The 25,124-nt window shown below is 41.2% G+C and overlaps 1 protein-coding gene across 10 annotated transcripts in view; it reads left to right on the top strand.

Moving 5' to 3' along the window:
- The window catches only part of setd5 (SET domain containing 5), a 184,772-nt gene that overhangs the window by 23,810 nt on the left and 135,838 nt on the right, over window positions 1–25,124 (top strand). The window lies entirely within an intron of this gene.

Raw genomic sequence — 25,124 nt, 5'->3', positions numbered from 1 at the left:
TTATTTTAAAAGTACGCATACTTGGTACTGAGCTTTCTATATTGTACCAAAATAACGATATCTGGAGGAAGTAAATGGAAACATCTGTACCCCTCCTAATTTTGTAAACTTCAGCAAGTAGCCCTTCAGCATCTGATGCTCCAGTGACATCAATCTTAAGTTTGTTGATGAATAATATTCTCTAATCAAGGAGATTATCTTCTTATTGATAATACTTTGTCATCAAGACAACATCCTGGATGAACTTCTTTTGCACCCTCTCTAAAATCTCCACATCCAGTTGGAGGAGGGTATCCATAGAGTCATGGATGTAGGTCCCTAGGGGCTAAACAAGAGAAGAAGCAAAGAAAAAGTCATGTTTAAGACTGAGAATATGGCTAAAGCTATGGGGGATATCAAGAACAGTCTTTCCCTCTGGAATTCAACTCTTTGAAGCAGAAAGTGAACAGAAAGAATTATCACAAACACAAAATCTGCACATGCCGGAGATCCAAAACAACACACACAAAATGCTCGGGCATCCAGGGAAAAGAGTAAACAGTCAACCTTTCGGGTTTGAAGAAGGGCCTCAGCCCAAAACGTTGACTCTTTTCTGTAGATGCTGAATTCCTCCAACATTTTGTGCGTGTTGCTGAGAAAGAATTACCAGAAAGTTTGTTGATATGCCTAAACATTTTTGGCTCATCTGACACATTAAGAAAGGATGAAGTGGATAGAGCACTCAGACAGTAGATGGGGAAAAATAATTAGGCTCAAGTATGATCATGGAAGGATTTTAGAATGACGTCATTAGGCATTGCTTTTGCTCGTACGTTACAAATATAGCACATTCCCATAAGCTGATTCACTGACTCCAGTTCCAGTATTCTGTCAATAAGCTGTTCAGTCTTGAGCTTGTTTTTTTTTGAATGTTGCCTAATGACTAAAATGACTGGTTTCAAAGTAACTGTAACCTTAATGTTTCTGGATTCTGCAGTGAACTATTGGCAAAAACGTGTTGGTCGAATATATTTAGTCAGTTGAAGAAGCTTAAATTATATTGACCCCAGGTCTTAAAGGTTCATTCTAAAAAATTTGAGTACAAAAATCTAGGCTGATGTGGGTTACTGATGCAGTACTTGCTTTCTGAATTAGTTAGTAAAAGTCCTGTAATGTCTTGTTATCACATTACTTTTTGTGGAAACTTGTGTACATATCCAATTGATTTCTACATTGCAACATTACCTCTGTAATTGTAATATGGGATGGAACATGCATATTTTCTGTGTATTAGCTAAGCATTTGCAAACTAAAAGTCATTAGCAGATACTGTACAAGTGTTTTCAAGTTTCTAAGCATTTAGTGAAAAATATGATGCTTGATGCCAATTTTTCAGTTGCTATTACTGAGGAAGCTATTATAAGTGGCCTATAGCTTGGAAGGCTATGAAATACATTTCAGGTATACTCTGCAACTGAGATCTTGCTGCAAAGTGTTATCGTTCAGATTAGATCGGAGTTTTCCAAAGATCTGAACAACTTTGTAGCCCTGATTATTTTAAGAAATTGGTTTTGGAGCTGGGTTTTGACTAAATTAGGGTGGTTTCAGAAAGGATAGCGGAACCAGACTTCCTTCAGGAGCAGAAACTCAGTGAAGTTTCACTTTTATGATTTAACAATTTAGTCACTCCAATTTACATCTGTAGCAGTTGCTGTTTAAAGTTGAAAGATGTTATTCTTTAAATAGAGTCTGTAATTAATGTTACATACTTTGTTAAGCTTGGTTAATGTTTTAGCCTTCTCTGAGAAAATTCTTGGACTGTCTCTTAGTCTGTCCATCGATGACATTTTAAGTGGTTAATTTCACAACAAATCCCCTTTGAGGATTTGGACTTTGTTCTGATCAAGGTAATATTTAAATGACTTGACCCTGTGTTTTCTTGCTCTTAAACAATTATCCTTTTAGTATTCATTTCCACAAATAAAATCAGTGAACTTCATGCCACCTTGTTTATTTGGCCTGCTATTGGCTGATAGGTTGTTTTGGAGATAATAACAATGTTAATTTATCAGTAAAATTAGGGGTAGTCAGCAGACCTTGTATTGGAAGATACTATCCCAAAAATTTGTTTGTTTTTTGAAGAGGTGACAATGAGGAATGATGAAACAGGGCTAGTTCATGATCTCGCCATGGACTAAAGCAAGGCCTGTGATGTGAAAGGACATGCACAGTAAATGGCAGAGCCCTGGGGAGTGTTGAACAGCAAGACCATGCAACACAAGTTCATAGTTCTCTGAAAGTGGTGATACAGGTAGAAAGAATTTTTAAGGCGTATGCTTGCTTCCATCAGATGAGGTACTGATTACAGGAGTTGGGACATCGTGTAGCAGATTTGTAGACCATTGGTTATGCTGCTCTGAGTATTGTCTGAAGTCTGCTTGCCAGATACAAGAAGGATTAGATTAAGTTAGAAGGTGCAGAAAAGAATCTTGGGAATCTTCGGAATGTGCCTGGACTGGAGGATTTGTTTTCAGGAGAGATTGGATAGGCTGGAACTGTTTTCCCTGGAGTGAAGGAGGCTAAGGGATAACCTTATAGATGTTTATCATATTGAGGGGCAAAGATAGGGCAGGTTAAGGGGAAAATTAGAGGTCATAGGTTTAAGCTAAGTGGGAAAAGAATACATCTGCTGTGTACAACTGCAGCATGGTGGTTGGGATATCAAAAATTGATCTTTGCATGCTGGGGATAGATAGTCTTAAAAGCTGCTTGAAACCATTAGCTGGTATTGGACCACAAACTTGTTTAGATAAGGTTTGATTCCTGTCATGCTGAGTCCAAGGAGAGACCAACTTTTGATATTATAAAATCTCTATGTTGCAGTGATAATAGTTTGTGTTTATTTGGTCACAAAGATGGTAGCAATATACTCTGATATTGTGAGTCAATATGCTGCTTATGAGATACACTAGTGGTCCCCAACCACCGGGCTGCAAAGCATGTGCAACCGGGCCGCGAGGAAACGATATGATTTGGTGGTATGATGAGTAAAAAACGAACATCACTTGAGAGTTTCTTTAGAAGAGGTGGTAGGGGACATAAAAGGCCGTATGATGATGATAACGCAGAGACAGCTAAGGCTGAGACTACAAAAAAAAAGAAAGCTTTCTTCAACAGAAAATACGACGAGTCGTACATAAAATATGGCTTTATTGTGACTGGTGACTCGCACGCTGCAAGCCCCCTGTGTGTGATATGTGGAGACAAGCTGCCTAATGAGGCAATGAAGTCCTCAAAACTGCTTTGGCACCTTGTGTCCAAGCACCCTGCACTTGAAGACAAACCCGTTGAGGTTTTTGAGTGGAAAAAACGTGAGCAAGCGGGACAGAAGCAAGTGCTGAGAGCCACCACCTCCATAAATGCTGTTGCTCTGAGAACGTCGTACTTAGTAGCTAGCCGTATTACTAAGGCTAAGAAACGTTTGTTTGAGCAGCTTAGCGAGGAGATGGATGCAGAGCACAGACGCTTCTCTTACACACTGAAGTCAGGTGGCTATCAAGGGGGAGAGCCCTGGCCAGGGTTTTTGAGTTAAGAGAGCCACTACAGAGAATTCTTTCAGGAAAAAAGCCACCACTGGCAGCATACTTCAGTGACGAGGAGTGGATAGCAAAACTCGCTTATCTGTGTGACATCTTCAACCTGCTCAATGAACTCAATTTGTCACTTCAGGGGAGAATGACAACTGTCTTCAAGTTGGAAGATAAAGTGTCTGCTTTCAAAGCCAAACTGGAACTGTAGGGACAGTGAGTAGACAAGGGCATATTTGACATGTTCCCAGCATTAGCTGAGAATTTGGAAGAGACTCACAGCTGAATTTGGAAGAGGCTCACAGCTGGTGCGCGATCACCTATCTTCACTGTGAACAGAATTCGAGCGTTACTTCCCAACTGCAAATGGCCCAAAACGTGCAAAGGAATGGATCCGTGACCCATTTGTGAATATTCCTGGTGAATCATCCATGTCAGCGCAGGAAGAAGATCAACTCCTCGAGCTTGCAAATGACCGTGGGCTGAAAAGTATGTTTGGTATAACATCTCTGTCAGCATTCTGGATCAAAGTCAAGGCTGAATATCCTGAGGTAGCCACGAAAGCACTGAAAACGTTGCTTCCATTTCTAACATCATATCTCTGCGAAGCGGGGTTTTCTGCAATGAATGCAATGAAAACTAAATTGCAGAATAGACTGGACATAAGGAACCCCCTTTGAGTATTGCTGTCTCCCATCACCCCTCGATGGCATCGTCTTGTTGCAGGAAAACAAGCCCAGGGCTCCCACTGATTCAGCAATATTGGTGTGTTGCAATGATTTTATATGTTCATACGAGGAAAATATGCTCTGTGTTTAATATCAAAATGTTACTTAGAATGTTATGATGCTATTGACTTATAAGTGTCTTATAATTGACTTATCACTATATTCATGCGAGGAAAATATGTTCTGTGTGTTTAATATTAAATTTGCTATATAAACCCTTTTAGAAACAAAATTGTATGTATTAGCCACTTGTAAGTGACTTATAATTGACTTGTTACCTACATTACAGCTGGTCCGCAAGAGTATTGTCAATATTAAACCGGTCAGCGGTGCAAAAAAGTTTGGGGACCCCTGAGGTACGCCTAGCAAGGACACAAATGCACACTTAGTTGTCTAGTATTTGATTTGTAAACATTAATGATATTTCTTTGGAGTGACCCACAGTGAAGTTGAAATCCTCTTCCCTGATAAGCTACCTACTGATATTCAGCAAGTTCTGGTTGCTTGCTGGCCTGATGTAACAACATTGAGTAAACCCTAGACACACTTGTTCTAAAATAGGGATAATTCCTTTTGCCCAGTTTGATGAGTGACACAAACCAATTTCTATGTAGTTTGTCTCTAGGACAATGTTAATACACCTAATCCAGAGCTATGTACGTTCACCAGCAACTTTGATGTGTGTTGCTTGAATTTCCAGCATCTGCAGAATTCCTGTTCGTTCACCAGCAACTTTGATGTGTGTTGCTATGTACTTTACTGTGGATTATGAACTGATTTATCTGATATTATTGACACCCTCTGTGGAAAGTGGTGATTGTTTCTAATTGATTAACCCATTAGGTATGATAAACCTGTTTAGATAAGGAAGAGGAGATTACTTATGTATATTTAAATTCCAAAAGTGTTTCTGACAATGCTCCTTTACAGTCTTGATAATATCTTGGTCAAGGATGTTGATAACCTGTGAATTTTGTTGCATGAGGTATGTGTAGAAAGGTTCAGAAAAATTGTATTTATAAACACGAAATCGAAAGCAACATGCACAAAATGCTGGAACTCAACAGATCAGGCAGCATCGATAGAAATTAATAGAAAGTTGATGTTTTGGGCTGAGACCCTTCAGGACTGAGAAGGAAGGGGGAAGGTGCTAGAACAAAAAGGTGGGAGGGGAAGAAGGTTAGCTGGAAACTGGTGAAGCCAGGTGGGTGGGAAAGGTAAAGACTGGAGAAGAAGGTGGACCATAGGAGAAATGGAAAGAGGAGGGGACCCAGGGAAAAGTAATAGCCAGGTGAGAAGTAGTAAAAGGTCAGAGTGGGGAATAAAGGAAGGGAGGGGTGAAATTTGTTTACCGGAAGGAGAAATTGATATTCATACCATCAGGTTGGAGGGTATCCAGACAGAACACAAGGTGTTGCTTCTCCATCCTGTGGATGGCCTCATCTTGGCATAAGGGGAGGCCATGGATCAGCACTTGGGAATGAAAATTTAAATGTTTGGCCACCAACCGGGAAGTCCCGCTTGTGGCAGATGGTGCAGAGGTGCTTGACAAAATGGGCCCTCAATTTATCGCAGGTCTCACCAATGTAGAGGAGGCTGCATAGGGAGCACTGGACACAGTAGACGACCACAGCAGATTCACAGGTGACATGTTGTCTCACCCTGAAGGACTGTTTGAGACCCTGAATGGAGGTGAGGGAGAAGTTATATGGGTGGGTGTAACACTGAGGCTGCTTTCAAGAATAAGTGCTGTGAGGGAGATTAGTGAGAAGGGATGAATGCAAAAGGGAATCACAGAGGGAGCAATCTCTGTGGAAAGTGGGGGTGTGAGGGGGAAGTAAAGATATATTTAGTGGTAGGATCCCTTTGGTGATGGCAGAAGTTGCAGAGGATAATGTGTTGGATAGGGTGGTAGGTAAGGACAGGAGGAACTCCATCACTATTAAGATGGGTGAGTGCTGATGTATGGGGAAGTGGAGGAGATGCTCGCGAGGGCAGTATCAATTGTGGAGAGAGGAAAACCTGTCTTTTATAGGAGGAGGACTTGGATGTCCTGGAATGGAAAGTTGCATCCTGCGAGGCAGAGGTGAAGAAACTGAAAAAAGGAAATAGCATTTTTACAGGTGATAGGGTGGGAAGAGGTATAGTTGAGATAACAGTGGGAATCCTTAAGTGTACATATGGAAGTTTTCACCGACTTGATTTGAGAATTAAAGTTTATGTTTTCATAGAGATGATCCAAAGAAGTATTTTAATTATAAACACGAGAAAGTCTGCAGATGTTGGAAATTCAAAACAGCATATACAAAATGCTGGAGGAACTCAGCAGGTCAGGCAGTATCTATGGAAATGAATAAGCAGTCAATGTTTCGGACAGAGACCTTTATTCAGGACTGAGAAGGGAAGCAGAAGATGCCAGAATAAAAAGGAGGGGGTGGAGAGGCAGGCAAGCGGGAAGGTGACAGGTGAAGCCAGGTGTGTGGGGAAGGGTCAAGGGTTGGAGAAGATGTAGGAGATCTATATTAGTTCCTTCCTATTTGGAAGCAAATGATTTTGTTTAGTACCTTAAATTAATTGCTTTGCTGAACTGGAAACATGCACATAGTGCTATTTGTATATGTTTCTGTTAAAACTCATGAATTTTATTGTGGCAGTGTTGTGTGACCAGCTGATTGTATATGAAGCAACCCTTAAATCCTTTTATCTTACAGCACTTTTATCTGGTCAGTTCCATTAATCAACCAGCAATATTTTGCTGATTTGCTATGTAGACTAATGAGTAGTTATTTGAATTTTGTTTCAGTGTGTCTAACATTATTCCCCTTTTAAGAAAAGTTTACTTAACTGTGCATTAGCATACCTTGGATGGAATGAGCACTGCTGCCGAGGTGGATGCGAGTTCAGATGATGTATGAATGGATCTGATCAGTATTTTTCATCTGCTGTGCTCAAGGACAGGGGACCTTGCACAGTCTACTGTATTTAAGAGTGGATTGCAGGTCAGTAATGTTAGTTGAAATTAATCAATTGAAGTTCTCAAAAGAGAATTGAATAGGTATTCGAGGGGAAATAATTTGCAAATACTCCCGAGGAAAATGTTGGGGAATGGAAATGCATAAATCCTTCTACAAAAAGCTGGCAAAAATTTGATAGGTTGAATAGTGTTTGCGTTGTAATGATTCTAATTTCATTGATTTAATTATAAATTTTGTGTCATTCTAGTTGTTGCAATCAGTCCACCTGTGCATACTCTTCAAGTGTATCAGATGACTTTTTTTATGGGTTAGGAAAGATGATCAACTTTGAAGTTGGGTTTAGATATATGCTGTTGCCAGTTTTATTTCTGTGTTACAATGGGCAACTATAACAGAGATGGAGCACTAACTATCCGGAGGAAAGGACAATGAGGATTATTTCCACCAGGTGGTGTTTGGATATATACTTGTTTTGAAAATGATGCTTTAGAAATTTAAATCTGGAAGACTGTTCCATTGCAAGTTCTTCTGCATTTGATTGATAGTATGCAGCTTTTTTTCAGGTCAAACTTTTGATTCATTCCACAAAATTTTACAACAGCATTGTTTCTTCCATAACTGCCCCAGTGTCAGAAAATGATGGTTCATTTGAAGGGTTAACTCCAGAAAGTCCAACTTTTTACCTAAGATTAATAACAACATGGTATTGAGTCATTGTAAGATGTAAGATTTATGAGCTGAAACTAAAACAAAAATCATACACAGTATTGATTTTTTTTTTGAAGAATAGTTGACTGCCATTCTTATGAAGTTTCATTAATTTGATGAGATTTGTACTTGGTGTTCAGAATGTATTCCAGAATATTTGATCAAGCTTCAGTGAAGTTACTTGTAAAGGCAATTTTTCTCTTTAGAAAGATGTCATGGCAAAACTTAAGGTCATGGTCTCTTTATTAGAGATAAATAGTATCGTTTTATTGATAGAATCCTCAAGTTAATCACTCAGTACTTTTCAGTGAACTGCAACACAAAATCAAATGTCAATAGATAGTTTTGCACACAAAATAGGTGGTTAATATACATTAAATAAGCAAAACATGAAACAATATGTAATGAGGTACAAGTAGGTACACATTGGCTGTTCTGATTACATTGTTATATTTTTTATCCTCCTGTTCTCTGTCTCAAACATAGGAGCAGCAGAAGGTAAGCAGCCCGCAATTCTAGCCAAATGATCTAATAGATAATGGTTGATCTGAACTTGGCTTCAAATTCACTTTGCTGCTATGTACTTTCACATTTTTTTCCTTTATAATCCACTACTCTGTCCATTTTAGCACTGATTACATTCAATGAGTTAGTTTTTATAGTTCTCTAGAGTGGTTAATTCCAAAGATTCAAGATTCTCAGTTTTAAATGCTGACCTTTTTTGAAATTCTCGCTCTAGATTACACAAGCAAGGGGACACAAACTCTCAACAACACACACAAAATGCTGGAGGACCTCAGCAGACCAGGCAGCATCTATGGAAAAGAGCACTGTTGATGTTTTGGGCTGAGACCCTTCAGTAGGACTGGTGAAAAAAGATGAGTAGAGTTAGAAGGTGGAGGAAGGGGAGGGAGAAATGTAAGGTGATAGGTGAAACCGGCAGGGATAAAGTAAAGAGTTGGAAAATTGATTGTATAAGAGATACAGGGCTGGAGAAGTGGGAGTCTGATCAGTGTGGACAGAAGGCTATGGAAGAAAGAAAAGTGGGGGGAGGAGCACCAGAGGGAGGCGTTGAGCAGGCAAGGAAATAAGGTGAGAGTGAGAAAAGGGTATGGGGAATAGTGAAAGGGTGTGGGGACCATTACTGGAAGTTTGAGAAATCGATGTTCATGCCATCAGGTTGGAGGCTATCCAGACGGAATATAAGGTGTTGCTCCTTCGACCTGAGTGTGACCTTATTGCGACATTAGAGGAGGCCATAGATAGACATATAGGAAATAGGAAGTTGAATTAAAATGGGTGGCCACTGGGTCTCCCAATCTACAAAGTCACTCTGGTGCTCCTCCCCCCTTTTCTTTCTTCCATGGCCTTCTATCCTCACCTGTCAGTCCTTATCCAGCCCTGTATTTCTTATACCAGTCAACTTCCCAGCTATTTACTTCATCCCTCCCCCTCCTGGTTTCTCCTACCATGTTGGGTTTTTCCTCCCCTCCCCTGATCTTTTAACTCTACTCTGTCTTTTTCCTCCAGTCCTGATGAAGAGTCTTGACCCAAAACGCCGACTGTACTTTTTTCCATAGATGCTGTCTGGCCTGCTGAGTTCCTCCAGCATTTTGTATGTGTTGCATGGATTTTCAGCATCTGCAGATTTTCTCTAGTGATTGGACAACCTTTCAACATCTACCTTGTTAAATCCCATTTCACCTCTTTCTTCTGAATGACAATAGGTAATATGCGAATATTTCTTATTAGACAGCCCTTTCGTCTCAGTAATCAACCCAGTGAACCTTCATTGAACTGCATCTGTTCTGTATGTTTTCTATCATTAATAGAAGACTAAAATTCAGGCCACACTCCTTCTCCCGGCTTACAAGCAGAAACTGAAGTGGGAGGTCACGGTGTCAAAAGTAGTGTCGCGTTGGATGGAGGAAACGGATGAGGTCCTCCGAGACTGCTTTGAATCGGTGGACTGGTTAGTATTCAAGGACTCGGCAGCTAACCTCGATGAGTATGCCTCAACTGTCACGGACTTTATTTGGAAATGCACGGAGGACTGTCTCGCAAGACAATCTGGGTATTCCCTAACCGGAAACCTTGGATGAATTATGAGGTCAAGTGCCTTTTAAAGGCTAGAGCTGCGGCTTTCAGGTCTGGGGACACCTGTCGCTACACGGAATCCAGGTGTGAACTCCGGAAAGCCATTAAGGGCGCCAAGAGGCAATATCGAGCCAAGTTGGAAGCCCAGGCTAACCAAAGGGATGCCAGTAGACTATGGCAGGGTCTAAATGAGATCACTGGGTGCAAAGAAAAGGCTGGGAAAAGACTGTGGCGCTTCTCTTCCTGACGAACTTAACGTATTCTACGCAAGATTCGAACAGAAGAGGAGCGTCCCGCTCCCTCCGGATGAACCGCACCTGGTGGCATCGAGATTCATCATCACCGAGGAGGACGTTAGAAGGGCCTTCCTGAAGATAAGTCCAAGGAAGGCGACGGGCCCAGATGGTGTCTCAGGACGGGTTCTCTGGGCCTGTGCAAGCGAGCTAGCTGGAGTGTTTGCTGACATCTTCAGCTGCTCCTTGCTTCAGTCTAAGATCCCCTCGTGTTTTACAAAGGCAACGATAATTCCAGTGCCGAAGAAGAGCAAGGTGGCATGCCTGAATGACTATCGACCTGTGGCTCTTGACATCAATTGTTGTGAAGTGCTTCGAGAGATTGGTTATGGCACACATCAACCACAGCCTACCAGTCAACCTCGACGCTTTGCAATTCGCCTACTGGAGCAACAGGTCAATGGCAGATGCCATCTTTCTGGCCCTACATTCCTCCTTAGAACACCTGGAGAATAAAGACGCATACGTAAGGCTCCTTTTCATTGACTATAGCTCTGCCTTTAATACCATCATTCCAAATAAACTGATTCTTAAGCTCCGGAACCTGGGCCTTAGCACTTGGATCTGCAGCTGGATCTTCAACTTCCTCATAGACAGGACCCAGGCTGTAAAAATAGGGGACAAGCTCTCCTCTACAATCACTCTGAGCACCGGTGCCCCACAAGGCTGTGTACTCAGCCCCCTGTTGTACTCACTGTACACCCATGTTTGTTTAGCTAAGTTTCCAGCAAACTCAATATATAAGTTTGCTGATGACACAACAATTGTAGGCCATATCTCGGGTAATAATGAGTTTGAGTACAGAACCTGGTGGCATGGTGCGAAGACAATAACCTATCCCTCAACGTCAGCAAGACGAAGGAATTGGTTGTTGACTTCAGAAGGAGTAGCGGACCGCACGACCCAACTTATGTTGGTGGTGCGCAAGTGGAACAGGTCAAAAGCTTTAAGTTCCTCAGGGTCAATATCACAAATGAGCAGCTGACTTGGTTCAACCAAGCAGAGTTCACTGCCAAGAAGGCCCAACAGCGCCTTTACTTCCTGAGAAAACTGAAGAAATTTGGCCTGGCCCCTAAAACCCTCTCTAATTTTTATAGATGCACTGTAGAAAGCATTCTTCTAGGGTGCATCACAACCTGGTGTGGAAGTTGTCCTGTCCCAAGACCAAAAGAAGCTGCAGAAGATCGTGAACACAGCGCAGCACATCACACAAACCAATCTTCCGCCCGTGGACTCACTTTACACTGCACGCTGTCGGAGCAGTGCTGCCAGGATAATCAAGGACACGACCCACCCAGCCAACACACTTTTCATCCCTCTTCCCTCCGGGAGAAGGCTCAGGAGCTTGAAGACTCGTACGGCCAGATTTGGGAACAGCTTTTTTCCAACTGTGATAAGACTGCTGAACAGATCCTGACCCGGATCTGGGCCGTACCCTCCAAATATCCAGACCCGCCTCTCGGTTTTTTTGCACTACCTTACTTTCCATTTTTCTATTTTCTATTTATGATTTATAATTTAAATTTTTAATATTTACCAACTTTTGATATTTTTAATACTTTTAATATTTAATATTTGTAATCTAGGAAGTGGGAAGTGCAGAATCAAATATCGCTGTGATTCTACGTTCTAGTACCAATTGTTTGGCAACTATAAAGTATAAAATATCTCTGGGATTGTTACATCAACAATTAGGACAGTATAACAAAGCCTCTTGACTTTTCTATTTCATCCTCCCATGGAATAAGACATTATCATTGTGTCCAGAATTTAGACCGTTGCATCATGCTGCATATTTAGGTCCTGTCTGCTCATGGCTGCTTGATCTTCAATTCATCAGATATAAATTCCTGATCCCAAAACTTACTTATGGCCTTATCCTAGCTAGTCTAGCATCCACCCACAGGAAAAGTGCTCTTCCCTTTCAGCAGATTTCTAATTTTACTGCAGTTGCATGTCTTACCTCTATCTCTTTGCACATTTTAAAACTCTGACCTCGTTGCTTCTGAAAAATTGATTCACAAGCTTCTCTGACTATTCACTGCAGTTCCTTTTCTTAAAAAAAACCTTCTCAAAATCTGTCATAAGCTCTTAAATGTCACAATTCAATAATCCTGTTCCCTAATTTTCATGACATGCTTAAGGATGTTTTCTGATACCTTACTGATATGTTGGTGTTATTCATGCAGTGCCAATATTACAAAACCAAATGGATTTGTACAAATGACATAAAAAAGACCTGTTAAATATTTATTGCTTTGTTTTTACAATTAAGCTTGAAACTCATTTCCCTTTTAAATGTTCTGTTCCTATTCTAAACCTGTTGATATTTTTGAATTGTCCTGTTTTGAACAGCAGTCCCCATTTTGGTACTTTTTGTCAAAGTGCATGTCTGTGTGGTAGTTGTTGAGTGGGCATCTAGTGGGTTATAACTGCTAATTGTGATCACTATGACTGTCTTAACTCCAACCATAAATGTATTTTAATAGGACTTACTGGAACAAAAATCCTAGCCAGTTCTTTTCTTTGTGCCTGAGTGCTTACGCAAATTAATAACCCTTGATGCAGATCCTGTTGAAGTTAACTAGATACAGTTTGTTAATCGTTTCTGGGTATTGCAGTTTTTACAGTTCAGTTATGTTCTGTAACTGCCAGATAACACATTGGGACTTCCATTTTTAATTTTGAGTTGAGTAATTCTGGAACTTGTATGCTCTTAAGGTGAAATTTTAAGTTTTAGGGAGGAGGGTTGTGAGATGCTTCAAATGATAATGGAAACAGTGCCAGCTTCTTTCAGGTATATTGTAACAACTCCACATGTATTTTAACTTCAACTCGTGGAATTTGCATATGTCGATCTTTCCACTTTGAATATGTTTAAAGTGTGAACCTATGTGCCCACAGATACAGGACTGAATTATTCCAACTACATTTGATAAGTAAAAGATGATTAGGAACTTTTTTTTAAGCTGTGTCCCATCAGAAAATAAAATCTCTAAGATTTTTGGCCATTGACAAGCATTTATCAATTGTGGCACGCTGTTTTAGACAAATTAATTACTACAGTCTTTTGTTATCCTGTCAGATTTTTGCATTCTTGGTGTTCTATTTAACTCTGACCTGAATTCCTGGCTCAGCACATCTGCTGCTAAACTCTTTCTGTATTATTTAGGTTTAAATGATCCAGTGGAAAATTTCCAGTGGAGGCAGGCGCACTACACCTTACTCAGGCAATACCACTGGTGGGGAGGCATTATTCTTTCATATTTATTTGAGCATGTGGACACAGATCTATGGGTTTAACTAAGATATTTGTTGTGGAATAAAACTGTAGGATGTTAGAATCCCTGTTTAAAGTGTTCCAGTTCTGCATCTGAAATAATTATTATGGTCTGGCCACTTGAGTATCCCCCTCCCCTCACCAACAATAGAATTTCCTGGTCCTTCTAGGCCAGATGAAGGCAGACCATGTCAGTGTGGACATGGTGGAGGATTACAAATACCTGAGGATACGAATTGACAATAAACTGGACTGGTCAAAGAACACTGAGGCTGTCTACAAGAAGGGTCAGAACCATCTCTATTTACTGAGGAGACTGAGGTCCTTTAACGTCTGCCGGACGATGCTGAGGATGCTCTACGAGTCTGTGGTGGCCAGTGCTATCATGTTTGCTGTTGTGTGCTGGGGCAGCAGGCTGAGGGTAGCAGACACCAACAGAATCAACAAACTCATTAGTAAGGCCAGTGATGTTGTGGGGATGGAACTGGACTCTTTGATGGTGGTGTCTGAAAAGAGGATGCTGTCCAAGTTGCATGCCATCTTGGACAATGTCTCCCATCCACTACATAATGTACTGGTTGGGCACAGGAGTACATTCAGCCAGAGACTCATTCCACCGAGATGCAACACAGAGCATCATAGGAAGTCATTCCTGCCTGTGGCCATCAAACTTTACAACTCCTCCCTTGGAGGGTCAGACTATCTGAGCCAATAGGCTGGTCCTGGACTTATTTCCATCTGGCATAATTTACATATTATTATTTAATTATTTATTGTTTTATGTTGCTATATTTATACTCTATTCTTGGCTGGTGCAACTGTAACGAAACCCAATTTCCCTTGGGATCAATAAAGTATGTCTGTCTTTCTATCTAAACCCTCAGTTTGGCTTTGCTGGAGAGGTGGGGAGGCTGGAATTGACAGTTGATGAATAGTTATATTGGAAATTTAAAGACAAAGTGTGTCATGAAGAAAGCCTCTGTATTTTTGTATGTTTATTTTTCATTTGTCATCTTGTAACTACTTTTTTTCTTCACAATTTTTATGTAGCTTCTGCACTTTTTCCTCCTGGCATTAAATAAAACTCCTTTGTACCAAAGTGCTGTTGCCGCTTACCATCTGTTTTTTTTTCCCCAACTGGTGACCCAAGTCGGACAAGCTTACCCACACCTGATAGCGAGGTGTGACACTAGATATATTGCATGTATTCAAAAATGTTTTGAAGTGGCAGGGAAATGGGTGATAAGGTATCAGGTTTGATGAAAGGCCTTTGAACTGAAACATTTATTGTTTCTCATTCTGAAGATGCTGTCTGACCTGTTGAATGTATTCAACATTTTTATTTCGTGTTTCCAATATCTGGACTTTTGAAATGTTCTATTGCGTGTCATACAATATACTTATAATGTATATTCGAGATCTTAAGCAAGTAGAACAATGTCTCAAACTCCTCTAGTTTAGGGAAATCTGTAGGGACTCATCCTTTTACACATTTCAACTTAAGCCAATTATTACCATGCTTGATGAAGTGGCAGTGAAACATTTTTCTGAAGCCTGTTATATCTTGTGAAATTTCTGTCTGTCTTTGCTAAACTGTTCAGTTTGTTAGTTAATGCCCCACCTGGTATCATTTCCTGTCTTACTCTTTCCATATCATATTTTGTCACCTGATTCTCAGTGTTTAAATCAAAAATTTGTTACATTGATTCTTCTGTGTAATTTTAATTCTCTGGCTGAATTAAATATAGATATAGTTTGAGCGATTAAGGAAAATGAAATACTTAATTTCTTCCAGTGATTAAGGGTCTTTCTGCCACAATTTTACATGCTCGTATTAAGCTGCGCATTGTATAAGTCATTGAGCATCTTTTGAATTGCTTGTTTGCCATTATAGTTTTCCCAGTAAAAGACTTTTGTCACTTGGCAACCTGCTCTGTAACTCAAAGGAGTAGATAAAAGCAATGAGCTCAGGATGTGCCGAGTGGCTCATAACAATTAAGCATTGTAGCAGATCGTAGCCATTTTGTGCATAGTAAACTCCCACAAATAGCATTATAGATCGTAACAAGACAGAATGTTTTAGTGATATTGGTTAAAGGATAATTATCACAAAACACCAATTTTAACTGCCTCCTCTTCTTTAAAATAGTACTGTAAGATCTGTTGTGTCCTTCTGAGAGCTGGTGGGACCTTGAACCAAGACAGCGGGTTTGACAGGTCACTACGTATTAACCTCTCCAATGAAGTGTCAGTCTAGAATTTTGAAATGGAGCTTGACCTCACAACTGAGAAATGATTGATGCATTTACTGCTCTAAGCTAATAAGCTACTGCTGCGTTCAATCTGTCGCACATATCTGGCATTTAAGTTAAGATCTTCCTGATGTGTATCAACCTCAAAGTTGGCAACAAAATTGCCTACTATTTGTCTTTGAAAGACAAAACTTGCTGCTGGTGGGATCAAAGGGCCTTCTGGACTCCTTTCTGGTGTGGAAACAGAAGGTGACAATCCTATTTATTTATTTTAGAAATACAACACGGCACAGGCCCTTCCGCCCCAATGAGCCACACTGCCTTGCAGCCCACCTATATAACCCTAGTCCAATCGCAGGGCAACTTAACCTACTAACTGGTGTGTCTGTGGACTGTGGGAGGAAACTGGAGTTCCCAGAGGAAACCTATGCTTTCATGAGGAAGATGTACAATCTCCTGACAGACAGTGTCGAAATTGAACTCCAAACTCCACTCTGAGCTGTAATAGTGTCACATTAACTACTATGCTACTGTGGGAGGCCTTGCTACTTACAGTATGTCTTTGTGGTTCTCGCGAAGGCTTCCTTCATGATTTAGCAAGCCAATTTGTGATGTTATGATCATCTAAAGAGAGAGATATGGAAAGAAAAGAGCATTTAAGAAGGTGTTTTGCAATATACCTGCACATATTTAATTGTAGAGCATTGATATCCAGGTATCAGTTCTTCCTGAAATAGAATGTGTGTAGTTTTGCTGTATTCTTTTTCAAGAATTGCCAGTTTATGTATATGAGTCTTAAATGAGCCACAATGAATTTTTGAAACTCAAGATTGTATAAGTGCTGCAAATCTGAAATAAAAAAAAGAAAATACTGAAAACACTCGGAATATCAGGCAGCATCTATGGAAGGAGAACTAATGAATTAACATTTCAGGTTAATTTCAGGTCAAGGTAACTTATCAGAATTGAGAACAGTAGGAAGAAGTTGATTTTAATGTATGGAAAGAATGGGTGTTGGGTGTGTAGCTGGGAGAAAAGGGATGTGTTTGATAGGATGAGGCCAGAGGATCTGAATGTCTGATTATAAAAGATTAGAGTGCAGTGAGAGAAAACAAAGGGATGTATGAAATCTGAAATGCAGTTCAGAGCTGATATTTGAACTACAAGGAGAACACCAGAAATGCCCAGCAGATTGGGCATTGCTTGTGGTTAAAGAAAATCAGTTATCACTACAGATAGAAAGCTCATCACAAAACTATAAACACAAGAAATTCTGCAGATGCTGGAAATCCAAAGCAATATATACAAACGTTGGAGGAACTCAGCAGATCAGGCAGCATCTATGGAAGTGAACAAATAGTTGACGTTTAGGTCTTCTAATCTTCTTCAGGACTGGAAAAGAAGGGGGACGAAGTCAGAGTCAAAAAGGTGATAGGTGGCCAGGTACTTGAGAAAGGCAAAGGGTTGGAGAAGAAGCTAATCTGACAGGAGAGGAGAGTGGACCACAGTAGAAAGTGAAGGAGGAGTAGATGATAGGCAGGTAGAGAAGAGCTAAAAGGCCAGAGTGGAGAAGAGAAGAGGAGGGGAGAAGGAGAGGTTTTTTAAAACTGGAAAGAGAAATCAGTATTCATGCCATCAGGTTGGAGGCTACCCAGACAGAATATAAAGTGTTGCTCCTCCACCCTGAGGGTGGCCTCATAGTGGCACAAGAGGAGGTCAGGGACTGGCAAGTGGGCTTAGGAATCAGAATTAAAATGTTGGATCACTGGGAAGTTCAGTTTTTGAATGATGAAATGGAGGTGTTTGACAAAGTGGTCCACCAATTTACGACGGGTCACACCAATGCAGAGGAGGTCTCATTAGACACGCCGGAACAATTGACAACCCTATCAGAGCTCCTATCAGATTGCTTCATTTCCAGCCCTTTACCTTTCCCACCCACCTAGCTGTCCTTCTTCCTCCCCCACCTTTTTATTCTGGTGTCTACTGTCTTTCGAGCCCTGAAGAAGGGTCTCAGCACAAAACATTCATTTCCATCGATGCCACCTGACCCGCTGAGTTCCTCCAGCATTTTGTGTGTGTAGCTTATAGAAAAATTAGACAGTTCTTAAACAGAAAAAAGCAAGTAACCTGTAATTATTGAATTTGATATTGCCCTGAAGGCTGGAATGTGCCCAGATGGAAGGAGGGGATTTGTTCCCTGGAGCTTTCGTTGGGTCCCATTGGAACAGTGCAGAAAATCACAGGCAGAACAGGTGAAAGTGGAAGAGGATGAAGAATAAAAGTGACAGGAACTGCACAGTTAGGGTCACTTCCACAGGTTGAAAGGATTCACCTAATCTGCATTTCTTTCCAATGTGAAGGGATATTATGACAATTGTAATTAGTACATTTGATTGGAAGACGTGTAAGTGAATCACTGCTTGAAGTTCAAGTTTATTATCATAAGCATACATAGACAGGGTATAAATGCCATGAAAATTAGCTTTTGCAGCAATAGCACAGTGCATTACAAACATGACCAAAATGGAAAGAATCTTTGGTTCTCAGGGTGGTAGAAAAGCACCAGGGAGTTGAGAAAGTAATGACTCCTTTGAAAAGCTGAAAGAGGAGAGGAGAGAAGCTATGTGTGTTGCTGCAAAACTTGTGGAATGTGGCTGAGAGTGTGAGAGGTGATCTATTGAATGTGAAGGCTGTGGGATGAGAGGAACAAGGGAAACTTATCTTTGCTGTCTCAGAGATGAGACAGAATAAGTGCAGCAGTGCAGGAGAACAAATTAGATGCAGTCAACTATAGTCGAGGGGCAGCCACATTTAAGAAACGTAATTACAGATGAATCTTTGTGGAAATTTGTGTCATCGGAGCAGCTGAAATGGAGATGGAGGAACTGGAAGCACGAGTGGAGCCGGAGACTTTGTAGAAAGCAAAGTGGGAGTAAGTATTGGCAAGATAACAGAGTGTCAGGGCTTATGACTGGTGTTTGCTGCTAGCTTATCCCCTGAGAGGGAGAAATTCAGAAAGGAAAAGGCAGTCATATGGACTATGTGAAGGTGATACCAGGACGGGAGTTGGGATGTTAAAATGAAAATTCTGAATGAATGCAGTTGTGTGCAAGATAAAGAGTAGAGGGAGGAGGCTTGAGTGGGGCTGACATACCAACTGTTCCATACATCCTATAAAAAAGCTTGAACCCATCTGAATTGCATATTTCATGTGGAGAAAGGAAATAGAGTTGCAGAAGTTGTTCAATATGAGAATGAATTCAGCCAATTAAGCAAGTGTATCATTGTATCATTTCTTAATACATGTATGCATTTCTAAATGACAATAAAAGAGGACTGAGTGTTCTCATAATCTAAGTGTGTTGATGAGGGGAAGTGGTTGAATCTGTATTCAAGCAAGAAGTGAAAGGGATTCAGAGCATCCTGTTGTGAAAACTGCTAAAGTGGGTATGATTATCAAAGTTTTAGAGATGCCACTGGAGGATGAGGTGGAGGTAGGAAAAATATATGCTGAAACAATGGATCCGCTGGGACAATCCTGCCAATAGATCTTGGGGAGAAGGTTGCCTGCAGAGGGTTGGGGAATTATAAGGTTGGAGTCTGTGGATGAAAAATCTTGATATTCAAACCTTTTTGGGATTCAGTGGCATGATATTCACTGGTCCAGATGGAAGTATGACAGACAGTCTGAGAGCAGACATCTGGCCTCTGCAAAATTGTTCTAAGCCACAACAGCACTGCCATCGTCAGCTAGTTTATTGATATTAGTGTTTGTCCTTCATGGACAAGGAATTCCAAGTTCAACCAAGTTAAAATAAGGAGTGGAAAAATTAAGGTACTCAATGGCCCATCAGTAATTAATGGCGAAATTTCTGTCCTCGTTTTTAAAATATGGATTTTGTTATTGGCGCGCTTGATGCACTCGATTTCTGTGAATGGTTTAATAATGTCAAAATGTTTCAAAAAATTCTGTTGCTCTGAATAGGACTATCTGATTTCAGAAGAGCCACTGTAACACACATTATTTCATTGTGGTGAGGTTGAAAGTTATACTTCTCTGCTTCTGCTTTTGTCAGGTGTAAATATTTGTTTTATTTTAAGAAAGTTAGAACTTACAGTGCCTTGGAAAAAGTATTCAGCCTCCACAACTATTTTCACATTTTACTGTCTCATTTTTTTAAACTTAAAATATATTGATGAATGTTTTTGAGCTAATCTACAAAACATTGTGCATCATGTCAAATTTAAAGAAAAATTCCGCAACCTGTCAGAAATTTACTAAAAGTTAAAAACCAAAATTGTGAGGCTGAAAAAGTATTTATCCCCTTTGTAATTTCTATGTTAACTTTCCTCAGTAGCAATACTGTCTAGGTAGTCTCCAGCCCCTTGGTAAGAACATAGAATTCTTCAACTTCCGGTAATTCCCTCCCCCTCCCTTCCTCTATCCCTATGTTACTCTGCCCCCTCTCCCAGCTGCCTATCACCTCCCTCATGGTTCCGCCGCCTCCTACTACCCATTGTGTTTTCCCCTATTCCTTCTTCACCTTTCCTGCCTATCACCTCCCTGCTTCCCCTCCCCCACCCCTTTATCTTCCCTCTTACTGGTTTTTCACCTGGAACCTACCAGCCTTCTCCTTCCCACCCTCCCCCCACCTTCTTTATAGGGCCTCTGCCCCTTCCCTCTACAGTCCTGACGAAGGGTTCCGGCCCGAAACGTCGACTGATCTTTTTCACGGATGCTGCCCGACCTGCTGAGTTCCTCCAGTGTGTTGTGAGTGTTGCTTTGACCCCAGCATCTGCAGATTATTTTGTGTTTACAATATATTACCTAACCTTACCTCGCCTAATTTGTCAATGTAGAAAATTGGAGAATCACCTGTTTCAATGAATTCATAAGAATACTGTAAATATCCCTACTCTCTGTAAGGTCCAACAGTATGGTAGATTTTCAACAGACCAAACCAAAATGAAGACAAAAGTGCGTTCAAGAGTAGCCGGAGAAATTATAGTAGAGAAGGACCAATTTGGGTCAGGGTACAAGATCATCTCAAGGGCACTGAGCACCTTGGAGGTTAGTGCAGTCCGTTTTGAAAAAATATAAAACCACAGTCACAGTGCACCCCCCCCCACCCCAATCTTTGTCGCTGGAGAAGAATGGCACTTGTAAGAGAGGCGACTGTGATGGCAACAGTCACTCAGAGTGAACTGCAGAATTCAGTGGCTACAACTGGAGAAAAGTTCATTGCTCCATAATCTCCAAGGCCTTGCACAAAAGTGTATTTATGGAAGAGTGGCAAGGAAGAAGCCCTGGCAAAAAAGCATATCCTTGCCTGTAAAGACTGTGCAAAGAGTCAATTAGAGGATACTGCAAAGATGTGGAGGAAGGTTTGGTGGTCGGATGAGACAGAAGTGTAATTTTTTGGCCTCAACACTAAGTGGTATGTGTGGAGTAAATCTAAAACTGTGCATTAGCCGGTTAATGCCATCCCTACTGTAAAGTATGATGGAGGGAGCATCATATTATGAGGATTTTTTCAGCAGCAGGGACTGGAAATCTGGGTCAGCAAGACAAATGCTGCTAAATAGTGATGTCCTGGATAAAAACCTGCGAGCCTCTGCCAGCAAGCTTAAACTGGGGAGGAAGTTTGCCTTTCAGCAGGACAATGACATTGCCTCAAAGCATTGTATGTTTAAAGTTTCTGACTCAAAGGTGATTGTGTCTACACTCATGTCCACACTGCCAGAGCAACCATGAAGTGGTTTCGGATGAAGAAAATTGAAGTCCTTGAGTGGCCCAGTCAGAATCCTGACCTTACCTTGATCGAACATCTTGGGCATGAGCTCAAGATTGCTGTCCACCGCAGTACCCCAACTAACCTGACACAGCCTGAGCAATTTTATAAGGAGGAATGGGCAAATCTTGCTCCATCACATTGTGTGAAGCTAATAGAGACTTGACCAAAAAGACTACTGGCTTTAATAGCTACAAGAGGTGGTTCAACTAAGTGCTGAGCAAAGGGGGATGACTTTTAAACTGCTGACTTTTCAGTTTTGAATTTTAGTCTTTCATGCTTTAAAATTTTCCCTGTTTTTTGGGCTCTGTGGAAAAAAATAAGCATGTGATTCACAAGTAAATGATCCCAGTTAAATTGATCAAAATCACTGGTTGTAATTCGTATTTCTGTAAACAAAGGGTTGAGAACCGAATAATTTTTCAAAGCATTGCATGTTTAAAGTTTCTGACTGAAAGGCAATTGTGTCTACACTCATGTATCCATCATACCTTACAGTTTGGGCCATTTGGATAATTTTCCTGATAGAAGAAATTGTTTAAGGAATTGTGTATTTTGTCATGCATCGACAGATTCACAATGATGAAAGCTGTGATTCAGTGTTAATTGACACTTGTAGCTTTTACTTCAAAAATCTATTGTTTTAGACTTACAATATGGAAGGTGGCCATTCAGCTCATGCTGGTCCTTTGAAAGTACATTCCAATTAGTCCTACGTCTGTTTGATTAGATATGTATTACTGATTTTCCTTATTGAAAATGCTATGTTGTATTTGAATCTATACCATTAAGAAATATCTTGGGAATTAGGCATTCTTAGTTAACATTTGAAACTTGGAATAGGTGCCTTCCAATTTGAGAAAGATAGGAGAAAACTTATTTTTCATTTAATGTGATTTGTGTAAAGCATGAAGCATTTCGAAGAAAAGCTAGAAGCACTAATGGTCAAAAGTGATTTGGGATCTGCATACATAAGACCTGTTGAATCACTGGCCTTGTGCCTGACCGATTAAAAGAATGGCTATCCTGTGCTGCACAAATGAAAGAGCTAGGCTGCTGAATCAGAGGGACATTAGGACTGCGTGTGTCCTATGTTTCACGGAATCCTGGTTAATCCCCTTCTATACCGGATGCAGCGATTCAGATCGACAGATTTACTGTACATTTTCGGGATAGATCAATAGAGTCTCTCAAAAGCAGAAGAGATGGAGTATGCCTCACAATCAACTCTTTTTGGCGCGCAATTCTGCTCACCAGACCTGGAATACCTAGCAGTTAAGTGCCGTCCTTTTTACCTACCATGGGAGTTCTCTGGGGTCATTTTGGTAGCGGTATACATTCCACATCAGGCCAATATCAATCAGGCTTTAGATGATCTGAGCAATGGGATCAACATGCATGAAACAGTGCACCTAATGCCTTCACCATTGTTTTGGGAGATTTTAACCAGGCCAGTCTGAAAAAAAATCACTAAGCCATTACCATCAACAGATCACTTGCAATACTAGAGGAAACAACACACTGGACCATTGCTACACCACCATCAAGAATGCCTACCGTGCTTTTCCACACCCTCACTTCAGGAAGTTTGATCACCTGGTTGTACTTCTACTCCCTGAGTATAGGCAGAGACCGAAGATTGCAGCACCAGTAGTGAGGACCAAGAAGTTTTGGACAATGGAAGCACAGGAGCGCCTACAGGACTTCTTTGAATTGGTGCATTGGACTGTATTCAGGGATTCCTCTTCAAACCTGGATGAGTATGCTGCAGTTGTTACCGACTTTATTAAAACCTGTGTGGATGAGTATGTGCCTACAAAGACTTACTATACATTTCCAACAAAAGCCGTGGATGAACTAGCAGGTACGTTGTCTGCTAAAGGCTAGATCTGTGGCATTCAAGTCTAGCGACCCAGGCCTGTACCAGAAAACCAGGTATGATTTGCGGAGGACTCTTTCAAGGGCGAACGAGGTTGGAGACCATATCAGATGCATGGCAACTCTGGCAGGGTTTGCAAAACGTTACTTCATACAAAGTGAAATCCAATAGCATGAATGTCAGCAATACTTCACTATCAGATGAACTCAACACCTTCTATGCCCACTTTGAAAGGGAGAACACAACTACAGCTGTGAAGAAACACACATCAAAGTTGCTGGTGAACGCAGCAGGCCAGGCAGCATCTGTAGGAAGAGGTGCAGTCGACGTTTCAGGCCGAGACCCTTCGTCAGGACTAACTGAAGGAAGAGTGAGTAAGCTGTGAAGATCCCTGCTGCACCTGATGACCCTGTGATCTCTGTCTCAGAGGCTGATGTTAGGCTGTCTTTAAAGAGAGTGAACCCTCGCAAGTCAGAAGGTCCCGATGGAGTACCTGGTAAAGGCTCTGAAAATCTGTGCCAACCAACTAGTAGGAGTATTAAAGGGCATTTTCAACCTCTCACTGCTACGGGCAGAAGTTCCCACTTGCTTCAAAAAGGCTACAGTTATACCAGTGCCTAAGAGGAATAATGTGGGCTGCCTTTGTGACTCTCGCCCGGTAGCTCTCACATCTACAGTGATGAAATGCTTTGAGAGGTTGGTCATGACTAGACTGAACTCCTGCCTCAGCAAGGACCTGGACCCATTGCAATTTGCCTATCGCCACAATAGGTCAACTGTAGACACAATCTCGATGGCTCTTCGCATGGCTCTAGGCTACCTGGACAACACAAGCACCTACGTCAGGATGCTGTTCATCGACTATAGCTCAGCATTTAATACCATCATTCCCACAATCCTGATTGAGAAGTTGCAGAACCTGGGCCTCTGTACCTCCCACTGCAATTGGATCCTTGAATTCCTAACCGGAAGATCGCAATCTGTGCGAATTGATGATGATCAACACTGGCACACCTCAGGGGTGTGTGCTTAGCCCACTGCTCTACTCTCTATATACACATGACTGTGTGGCCAGGCATAGCCCAAATACCATTTATATATTTGCTGATGATACAACCATTGTTGGTAGAATCTCAGATGGAGACAAGAGGGCGTACAGGAATGAGATATGCCAACTAGTGGAGTGGTGCCACAGCAACAACCTGGCACTGAATGTCAGTAAGACGAAGGAGCAGATTGTGGACTTCAGGACGGGTAAGACGAAGGAACACATAACAATCCTCAGAGGGATCAGAAGTGGAGAGAGTGAGCAGTTTCAGGTTTCTGGGTGTCAAGATCTCTGAGGATCTAGCCTGGTCCCAACATATCAATGTAGTTATAAAGAAGGCAAGGCAGCGACTATACTGCATTAGGAGTTTGAAGATATTTGGTATGTCAACAAGTACACTCAAAAACTTCTATAGATGTACCATTGAGAGCATTCTGACAGGCTGCATCACTACCTGGTATGGGGGAGGCTACTGCACAGGACTGAAAGAAGCTGCAGAGGGT

The sequence above is a fragment of the Mobula birostris genome, chromosome 16, assembly GCF_030028105.1.
Source record: "Mobula birostris isolate sMobBir1 chromosome 16, sMobBir1.hap1, whole genome shotgun sequence".
Taxonomy (NCBI): domain Eukaryota; kingdom Metazoa; phylum Chordata; class Chondrichthyes; order Myliobatiformes; family Myliobatidae; genus Mobula; species Mobula birostris.
This window is presented reverse-complemented; position numbering and strand designations above follow the sequence as displayed.